Source organism: Pinus tabuliformis, chromosome 4_2 (assembly GCF_031772625.1).
Source record: "Pinus tabuliformis cultivar Carrire ecotype Pingquan chromosome 4_2, CPIR1, whole genome shotgun sequence".
Taxonomy (NCBI): Eukaryota; Viridiplantae; Streptophyta; class Pinopsida; order Pinales; family Pinaceae; genus Pinus; species Pinus tabuliformis.
This window is the reverse complement of record NC_142304.1, coordinates 88,836,690-88,847,234: the sequence shown is the minus strand read 5'-3', so window position 1 is coordinate 88,847,234 and position 10,545 is coordinate 88,836,690. Positions and strand designations below refer to the sequence as shown.

Here is a 10,545-nt window from a genome sequence, read left to right as displayed (position 1 = left end):
TTGTAGAATTTTTCCTCATTACATATTGATCAAATGGAACATGAACAAGCTTTTCAAGAAGTTAGTAAATCGAATTCTAGCTTGGAGAAAGATGTTGTTAGAAAATCTTGGTTACAACAATTCTAGATATCTTAATGCCCTTTGAATTTTTAATCGGTCCCTTCAAATTGTAATATTGGCTTGGGAATTTATTAATGGCTTGAATTATTATAAAGGGAGCAAAGCCCAATGGCTAATATCATATTTGACCCGATGAGCTAGATCAATTTGTAGCTGACCTTCGAAATATTGAACAACTAGTGCATTTCCAAAGTATTTACGATTGAAACCAGTTGTAGAGGATTTTAAAGGAAGCTCTACAAAGTATTTTTTTTCAATATGGGCCATATGTTATGGCCTTACAATAGAGGGATCGACCATTTCTAGGTTCAAAATTCTCAGGAGTGTATGTCTAGAGGTGTAGAAGTGAATTGGGGTGTATGGTAAAATTAAAATGGTAGACGTTTAACACTTTCTTATGAATCTGAGTAGGGAGGCTTCATTGAATTTGCAATATGTTTCTATGCAAGGTCATACATTCATGCTTAAGGTGAAAAAAATAAAGAAAGGTGCGGGTGACCCTTTATAATTTATGGAAGCTGTGACATTCTCATCCATTCTGCTACGATGCCTTTTACTAAATATAATATGGATATATTTTTTAGGATTATTCGACAATTTTTTGCATCATTGAACTCGAATCTCAGATAGGTAAGGGGTATTGGCCTATGGGTCTAATGACCAAAAGCTACATAATCATATAATCAAGGTGTTGGGAAGAATTACCTGAATTTATGGATTTCTTTGAGTTTGTTGTCTCTTTTATTCTCTTCTGAACGTGAAATTGTAAATGATTCTGTGTTAGCTTCTTCATTCCAACAAAGATCGACCGGAGGTAATTTATACTCATCAGGTTTCAAAGCTACTGCAAAGTCTGGTAACTTGGGCAGAGTCTCTGGAACCTTTTCACGACTGTAAGCATCCTTGTTGGTGCGTGCCTTACTTGAAGCATCCTTTGGAATTCTCTCGGATAAATATTTCATCGCACCCCATAGAGGAGGTACCCTTGTTGTCAGAGCGGCCTGGCAGAAATCTATGCAAGCCTTTTTACTTTCTTTTAAAAACTACTCTGCCGCCTGAAGGCATGCCACTGCATTAGCATGATTGTCCTCTCCATTTACCTCGTCTAGGATCAATCCATGGTAGTAGTATGCTGCAGCCTTTGCTTCTGCATACTTCCACTTGATGAAAAGGTGATGTTTTTGTCCCCATTCATTCCCCAAGTGAAGACCAGATGTGCTATCTTGAGCCTGATGCCAATACTTCACTTTCTCACATGCTAGCCTTCTCTTCACCACTAAGGTGGCCTTCACATTATCAATTGCTAGGCCAAGTTGGATATCTACTCCCTGGCCTAATGCTTGGACAGAAAGAGCTTGCAATACACCTTCCTTCAGGTATGCTGGCAGCTTCCTCTTGACTTCCTCTTGCATTTGAGGCAAGACAGATCGAACTGCACAGTCTAAATATCCCGCTACCTTAAGAAATATGTTGATTGCTTCTTTCTTGTTCTCTTCTGTCACCTTTGGCTGGTATCCATCAACAAAAGATTTTGGGATCAGCAAAGAATTTGCTTGTGATAAAGACAACATAGACATCATGTGTAGAACAAAAAACACCTCATACCAAGCACTTGATATTGTTGTTTCCTGTTCATCATCCTCTTGATTGATCCAAACAAATTCCACTAAATATTGTAGTTGACTTTATTTTGTTAATCCCAGCAAAACAGGTAGATAATCATCAAGGGCCTCCAACAGGTCAGCCATTGTCGAACCACCATGTTGCGTTGCTGTCTTTCTTTTATTTCTTGTAGCAGGACCGTCCGCTGCTGCCATGGCAACTATTTGTGGCCGAAGTGCTGAAAGGTGTTCAATCATTTTTGCTGAGAGGTAACCTTGAAGTAATTTGCCAAAGTCAATACTTTTAGGAATGCGCAGACCTGGTACAAAAACAAACATTTATCCACCTTGACCCAGTTTCTTCTTTGTGCCCCCTTCATCTGTTGATGTAGATTGCAACCTCACACCTGGTACAAAAAAAAACATTTCTCCACCTTGCCCCGGTTTCTTCTTTGTGCCCCCTTCATCTGTTGATGTAGATTGCAGGCCCACCCGGGCCGCCCGCGCCCGCGCCCGGCAGGTGGCAGGGCGATTCCGGGAATCACCCTGCCGCCTGCCAGGCGCGGGCGGCCCGGGTGGGGCTGCACGATAGCAACCTCACCCGGGCCTCCCGCGCCCCCACTCGGCAGGTGGCAGGGTGATTCCGAGAATCGCCCTGCCGCCTGCCGGGCGGGGGCGCGAGCGGCCCGGGTGGGCCTGCACGATGGCAGGCCCACCCGGGCCGCCCGCGCCCCCGCCCGGCAGGCGGAAGGGCGATTCCCAGAATCGCCCTGTCGCCTGCCGGGCGGGGGCGCGGGCGACCCGGGTGGGCCTGCACGATGGCAGCCTCACCCGGGCCGCCCGCGCCCCCGCCCGGTAGGCGGCAGGGCGATTCCGGGAATCGCCCTGCCACCTGCCGGGCGGGGGCACGGGCGGCCCGGGTGGGGCTGCACAATTTAGTCACATGTACTTGCCTATAAAGTCATTCGTCATAGATACTAGTTTCATAAAAACATTCAATTTTGTATTAAGCTACAAAATTATTCATTCATCATTTTTGTGTCATGCTTAAAGTGACCCCAAATTTTTCTTATTTTTATCTTTTCCGTGACCGAAGGGGGGAGGACACTATATAGGAAGTTTTTTATTTCACCGATGTATATTATGTGCATATGTCCAATGACATAAACATTTGATTTGAATGAATGACAACTAATGTTGACAGACTCAATATAGTTTTCAATTTATATTCGTGAATATCATGCAAGCTAAATGCATGAAGAAAAAAGACTTAAGAATAAAAATCCATTTTAAAAAATTGAAGCAAAGAAAAGAATACATTGAAAAACTTGTGACCAAGGATATAACAATGGTTTACATGGTATGTGTTTGTTATGGCAAGGGATTATATGTCGTGATAATGAATTGTCTATTACATTGATTTATGCTTTGCAAGATTAAGCCTTGTGTGGTATACATATATATGTTAGGGTTTGAAGTTACATCATGCGGTATATATTCCATTTCATTTTTGGTGATATATAGCTCTTCCCACAACATAAACTTTGGTTTATAAATGATATAGGCTTTCGCTCCATCGTTGATGTGTTTTTGGCATAATAAATTTTTGCACATCTATTGCAATTTTTCCCTCCTGTATTGTTTACTATGTGGTGGATGCACACATGTTGAGTCATTCAGGAAGTTAAGTGTATGGTTTCAATCCAAATTACCATTTTTTCACATGCCATTTCTGAACCCATTAAGCATGAGGTGGCTTGGTGCCACTCTCGGCCTTAAATGTTGGACTTTGGGATGGGGAATTTTGGCCCGAGTATTGAATATTCCAGTCCATGACTATAATCAATTATTGGCAATTCTTGGGCTTGGAAATCAATGTCTCTCCGCAATAATTGTTTCTTACTTCGGAAATATACATTTCATAATTGGAAACCCAAGTTCATTTGGAAATTTTACGTACTATTACTCTTATTACTACTCAAGTTGTTACTGTGGAAAGTTATAAAATTGAAGGGTTAATTATGAAGTGGTTTGTGGGAAAACTACTGTACACTCTTGCAGGCCGTGTGTGAACGTTGTGAGGGAATAATTGGTAATTTGATAATCTATGGTTAATTGCACAATGAAATGTATTGTTTGCACTAGTTAATGGCTCTCTATTCCTTTATTATTTACCATCATCATGTCCATACAACTCGTTTCCATTATGAATTTTCTTAATTTTTGTTTGTTATAGAGATCATACTTTCTCTACAAAATTTTTCAATTGTAGTGAAAATTACCAACCATTTCATGGAATTAATTATCGAACCCTTGGTAGATTGAAACACTATTTCGACCTAGGGTTTTTGTCAAGTTTTGATTATGGGAGTATTACAGAAAAAATTCAAGAAATTACTCTTGGGTTATGTTAAAATATGTAGAGGCCTCCTGTATTTCAAATCAATTCCTTCTCGAATCCTCATTATGATTGCAAATTCATTATTTTCATATTCTATTCCCATGTTTCCACTCATTTTCAGTTCACAATTAAAACCCTCATTTTTATTATAAAACCCTAACCCTTAAGAATCATGCACATTGTCTCCCGGATGCGGGTGCATAGGGGATCGGTGAATGGCACGAGCCATCACGTGGGCAGGTGGCATGCTCACGGAGGCCAGATGTACCACGCGTTGCGGGGCTTTATTACGCTTGAAGGCAGAGGAAGGAAGGCATTAATGCCTGTACATTCGGCTCGCGGGAAGGTGTTGGACTTCGGGGTGGTGATGAGGTTAAAGCTGTGCAAGATGGTATTGCAGGAGAGTATGAGGGAGCTGAGCAATGAGACCCTGCTCCGCTCAGAAGGCATTGGGAAGGAGAATTTGAGAGAAGTGCCGCCGGTTTGCAAGTCTGGTGTTGATACCTGGAGCTGGTGTGGGTTAGTGCAACGTGTGTTGATTCTGGGCGTGGGGGTCGGACCTTGGCGCTGTTGTGTGTTCTTGGGGCTGGTAACAGTTCTGTCCGCTGTTGAAATTCAGAGTGCCTGTGTAGGAAAGGGCGCAGTCATGTCAAGAGCAAGACCGCGAATGGGCACCCGAAGAGGGGGAATTCAAGGCAGGGCTCTCCCGCAGGATGATTACTACTCGCCCTCTTCCTCCCTCGAGGTTATTTCGCGGCCACAAAGACTCCAGGAAGCATTGAAGAAGAGAGGGGGTAGCATGGTAGCAGCCCGAATTCTGAAGAGGGGCAGCGGGAGTTCCCCATGCTCAGGTATAGGCTCCCCTGCCCGCAAGTTAATTCCACTTTGGTTGTCTCGATTGCTGTTGAGCCTGGAGCCACGCAGAATGTGGAGGTCGAGCCTCTGCCGGAAGGGCAGCGCTCCAGTAGGGAGAATTCCCCCATTGCGCGCCTTCCGGTCGAAGCTGGAAAGGGCTGGATGAATTATGGTAGTGATCCTGGGCCAAGTTGGATGGCGCCTGGGCGTGACCGCGTGCTGGAGCTTGAGCGCCCTGCTATCAACCGTGAACTGGATGCTGGCCCTTCTACGCATGCTGACTTTTCCGGTCCGAGCAGGCTAGTCCGTGAGGGAAGCCCAGATGCGGTCATCCAGCTTTCAGATTCAGAGGACGCGCTCCGTTTTGGGTGTCAAATTGCAGAGGCACCCCAGACTACTGAGGAAGATTGAATGTGCCCCGGTATTCTCTGTTCTTTTGTTGCGATCTCGTTGTGTTTCTCGGCTATGTGGCGGCATTATATCAGTCAATGTGTCGAATGTAAATGTTCAGGTGTAACCCGTAATGGTTCAGGTGTCTTTGGTCTGTGTCCACATGTCTGTTTGTCTTTGTTCGTGTTTGTCTTTGTTTGGGTCAATCCATGGCCCCGGTGTTTCAGTCCTTTTATGTTATGTAACTGTGTCGGCAATGTCCAGCTACAATTCCAATTTTGACTCCTTTCAATTTTGGAGCTGTTAACAGGGCAAGGCAAGAGCTGACAGGCAAATTCTCATAGCCTTGCCCATTGTACTCTATTTTGTATTTTTGCTTTGTAAGATAATAGAATTAAACATATTCAGAAAAAAAAAAAAGAATCATGCACATTGTCATCTATTATTGTGCTCGGGTGGGGCCCCATACATAATATTAAGACAATGAATGTATTTAATTCATAACATATATGCATAGAATATATGCTAATGCCAAGGATTTCTAGAAGTATTCTTCCAATATTAATGAGTTTCTATGTCTACAATGTAATCACCACAATGAAATAATAAGCATTTACTACCAACTAGATGTTCATAGCCCCATAAAAGGTTTTTATATCCCTCGTTACTTCCCCCATTGGGGTGATTTTCATTTATTTTATTTCTCCCTTTTATTTTATTTAGATATGAGGATGGGTAACATCTAATTGATAATAGTGGGGGAAGAAACGCATTAAATAACCATATTAATAGGGGTGTCTCCTTATATTGGGTGTAAATTCTTGACCTAATTGACTTTTTAGAATTTTTGCCAAGGGAGATGTTTTTATGCTGTTGTTAAGATATTCACAGTGAATTTGATAAATTTAATCCTTTCTCAGTGGTAATTGATGTTAATGGAGGTCCAAACTTAGTTTTCTCATTTTGGTTGTGTTTCCCATTGTGGTATTAGCGTCCATGTGCTCCTCATGAGTCACCTGAAACAAAATAAGACAAACAAAAAATACCATGTAACTATATTTAAAACGCCATCAAAGTCATTATAGTGGTTCATAAGATGACAGTGACAACAACCTTCCTTTAAAGGTGTGGAACGAAATTAAAATAGATTATTATTATGGCCTTAGATACTCTAATCAAAGTAAATCAAGTGGTTGTAGGTAGCTCATTGTATTCTCCCTACATGTGGGGAATGATTTCACTGATGATGCATTATTAGGATTGTGATTGACACTAGAGTTATCTTCTGGGAACTTGCTTGTTTTTTTCCAATTATTTCATTCTTGAGAGAAAATCCTCTGGCATCTAGGTTTGGGATTTATTGATCGCAAATGAAGTTATGCTACCTTCATTTCTCGGGAACACATTTACGAGGGAGTAACAAGGTTCTTGAGGTGTAACTGAGTTGCTTTAGAACAAATGAAACTTGCTTCTAGGATTCCTTGTGAACTTTTTGTGAACATATTTTATGGAGAGGGTGATCAGTTTAACGAGGGTCATTAGAGGAGATTCACTGTAATCTGACTCTAGTTCCTCTTTCTAGTGAAATCCTGGCCTCCTATGAATTTGTCATGCTCAAAATTAAAATAAGGATAATTAGGAAAATGTGCTTGATGTGATATGATAAATTTGTCCATCTATGTTTAGGTGAAATAACCATGGCATGTAATGGTTGAAAACATGTTGAATTTATACTTAGGAAAGAAAAATGATATTCTACCAAAAACATTAATGTGTTTTTTTCCTCATAAACAACTTTGTTTGGCACATAAAAATTTGGTTTTACTAGCATTTTTTTAAAATTTTGAAAATTGACCCTAAAAAAAAAGAAAATCATCGTTCGAGTATATCACTTTTTCATTTTGAAGCTATATTTTGCACGAAAATTTCGTAGTAAATTTCGTAGTCACTGCCATTTTTAAAACATGTTCAAAATTGACCCCTAAAAAATAAAATCATCGTTCCAGTATACACACTTTTCGTTTTTAGCACTGTTTTTGATGTTTTTTCGGGTTTTTTGGCCAGAGTTCCCGTTTTGAGTTTAAAGTTCCCGTTTCAAAGTTTACATTGTTGACTCCTTAAGAGTTATTGGATGACAATTATAGAGATGTAAATTCTTAGTTGTAGAAAGTCTTTACTTTTTAAAAATAACCTTTCTCAACTGATAAAACTCATCATGATTTACTATGTTTTTCAAGTTTGAAAGATTTCACAATTTCAAAGAACATTTCAAAGTTTTATGATCTTTATCTAATTTCCAAAACTATAATCATTTCCTTGAAAGTTTCTACTTTTAAAAAGAGGATATTCACAATATATTTTCAAAGAGATTTCAATAGTAAAAAGCCAATGATATACTATTTACAACATTATTTCTACAAGAAATCAAAAATTTCATAAAAATATGTACAGATAAGAAGGGCTTACCTCCTTAGGGAAAGAATTTCATTAAGATAAGCCCATTCACAGGAAGAGAATCTCTCTTTCCTATTAAATCTTGTAGTAGAAATGTTGATGAGCCTATATTTTCGACAATCTGGAATGGTCCAAGCCACATCTTCTGAAATTTGGTATGCTTACCTTTTTCTTCATGTGCTTTGTCCCATTTCAAAACGAGATCAACAATCTATAATGTTTTTGAGCCGGTTGAACTTGCATCAAAAGAGGATTTAATGACTTGCTGATGTTTAGCATGAGTAATCTTGGCTTTTTCTCTTTCCTCATCTAATTTAAGAATTTGATCAAACCTTAATTGAATAGAGGAAGAAGGAGTTTCTTCAATGAATTGTACTAGGGAGAGTGATGGGAGGGCTAGATTTGGTGGAATAACAACTCCTTTCCCATACACTAAGTTAAAAGGAAAAGTACCTATTGAGGTTTTCTGAGTTATACTATCTTCCCATAGTGCGAATATTAAAGATTTATTCCAATTCTTTTGGCTTTGGTCAATAGTTATTTTAATAATCCTGATGAGATTTTTGTTAGTTGACTCTGCTAAGCCATTTCCTTGGGGATAGTAATTTGCAGAGTATTTTAACTTAAAACCCCTCTTAAGAGCAAATTCAAATATACTATTTCCAGAAAAATAAGATGCATTGTCAAAGATAAGTGCATTAGGTAAACCAAACCTGGTGTTGATGAAATGATCAATAAATTCAATAATTGCATCAGAATTTGCAACCTTTAGTGGAATTAGTTCTACCCACTTAGTGAAGTAGTCTGTGGTTGTAAGGATGTATTTGTGTTTCTTGGAATAATGAGGAACAATCTCTCCTATAATATCAAGCCCCCACTTCTCAAATGGTTGCTTAATGTTAACTTGTTGTAAAGGAAAGACTTGTTTCCTTTGTCTCCCACTAGAAGTTTGGCATATATTACATTTCCTCACATAATCATGGGTATCTTTGAACAAAGTTCACCAATAATACCCAGCATGCAATATTTTGTGTTGTAGTGTCTCCTCCAAACTGTCCACCAGCTAGGCCATCATGGAGTTCCTATAAAACCTTTTGCGCTTCATATTTTTCAAGGCATCTTGATAAAATAGAATCACAGTTTCTCCTAAATAACACATTATCAATGATTTCATAGTGTTTGGCTTTTAACCTTAGGGCACGTTTGTTTTTGTAGCTGAATTCAGGGGGGGCATATCCATTTTTCAAGTAAAAAATCAGATCAACATATTGAGATTCATAATCAATCATACTTATCTTATTTACTTGTGCAGTACTACTTGAATCTTCATGATCTAGTATATTGGAAGCTCCTGCTAGCAACCTACAAAAAGCTTGTCCTCTAACAATTTTCATTGGTTTAATATCAATGTCATATTCTTGTAAATTTGTTACCCAGTTACCTCTTTTCTCTCCTACTTCTCTTTGAATTAGTAATTTTCCTCACCACTGATCTGATAATCACCCTTGAGTGATCTCAGTTACAAAATTATTGAATGAAGCTATTACAGACTCATGTGCTGGTGTGTGTCTATGTTATTTTAGGTCCTCATCATTCCATGTTGGCTGCCAACTGCGACTATTTAGAGGTCTTTCTGATCGCTCCATGCTCTCGAATTCAAAGTTTTGTCATGATTTGATACAGTCATGGTACTTTGATAATTTTTCATGTATCCAATTCGAATCACGGCCTTTCCACTGAAAAAGCTTTTGGACCACCAAAAGTTGGTTTTCAAGCATCGACTAAGTGAGGGTACTGTTGTCTCACTTGTCCAATCTCAATCCACTTTGCACTGCTCAGCTTTGACCCCTTGAGCCCTACACTGAGGTACTCAACATCTCCTCTATGTGTCGTCCTCACCTTCCTGTCCAGAATTGTGTCTTCCTGCAACTCATTAAGGTCATCAATAGAATGCAATTGACACTACTCGTCGGGATCCTCAATTAGTGAGGGTTTAAACAATCTCAAGCAATCTACATTTACGACTGAGTAGATGTGCATGTAAGCTGGTAGAACAAGGATAAAAGCATTTTCACCAATCTTCTCAAGTATTTTGAAAGGTCCATACCTGATAGGCCTTAGCTTTTTACCTTCACCTTGCATCCTGTCCTTGCTGATGTACAGCGAGAATTGGTCACCAACTTGGAAACTATGCTCCATCTGATGTTGGTCATGCCTTGCCTTGTATTTGGCTTGGCTCTTTTCCAGTTGTTCTTGTATTGTTGGTGGATCTCTTGGATTTTTTCAATGAACCTAGTTTCCCTATCCACATCACTGTGTCCCTCAACTGTGGTATCTTTACCAAAGATAAAATCCAAAGGAGACCTTGGTGTGAAACCAAAACAGGTATCAAAAGGAGATCTTTGTGTAGAATAATGTTTTGCTTTGTTGTAAGCATGATGCACATAACAAAAATGTTAATCCCAAAGCTTAGGATGTTTGCTGCAATATCCTCTGAGTAACTGGAACATTGTCCTATTAAATAATTCTATTTGGCCATCAGTTTGTGGATGAAAAGATATGCTTTTCTTCAATTTGGTGTGCATTAATTCCCACAGACTTGACCAAAAATTCCCCACAAATTGGGTGTCTCAATCAGATACAATGGAAGAGGATAATCCAAAATGAACCCATAAATGTTCAAAGAACAGTTTTGCAGTTTGTTCATCTGTAATCTATTTATTA

General features: G+C 39.5%; 1 pseudogene; it reads right to left on the bottom strand.

The window, feature by feature from the left end:
• Positions 1 to 821: 821 nt before the first annotated feature.
• Positions 822 to 2,693, bottom strand: LOC149168399 (uncharacterized; annotated as a pseudogene).
• Positions 2,694 to 10,545: the final 7,852 nt, after the last annotated feature.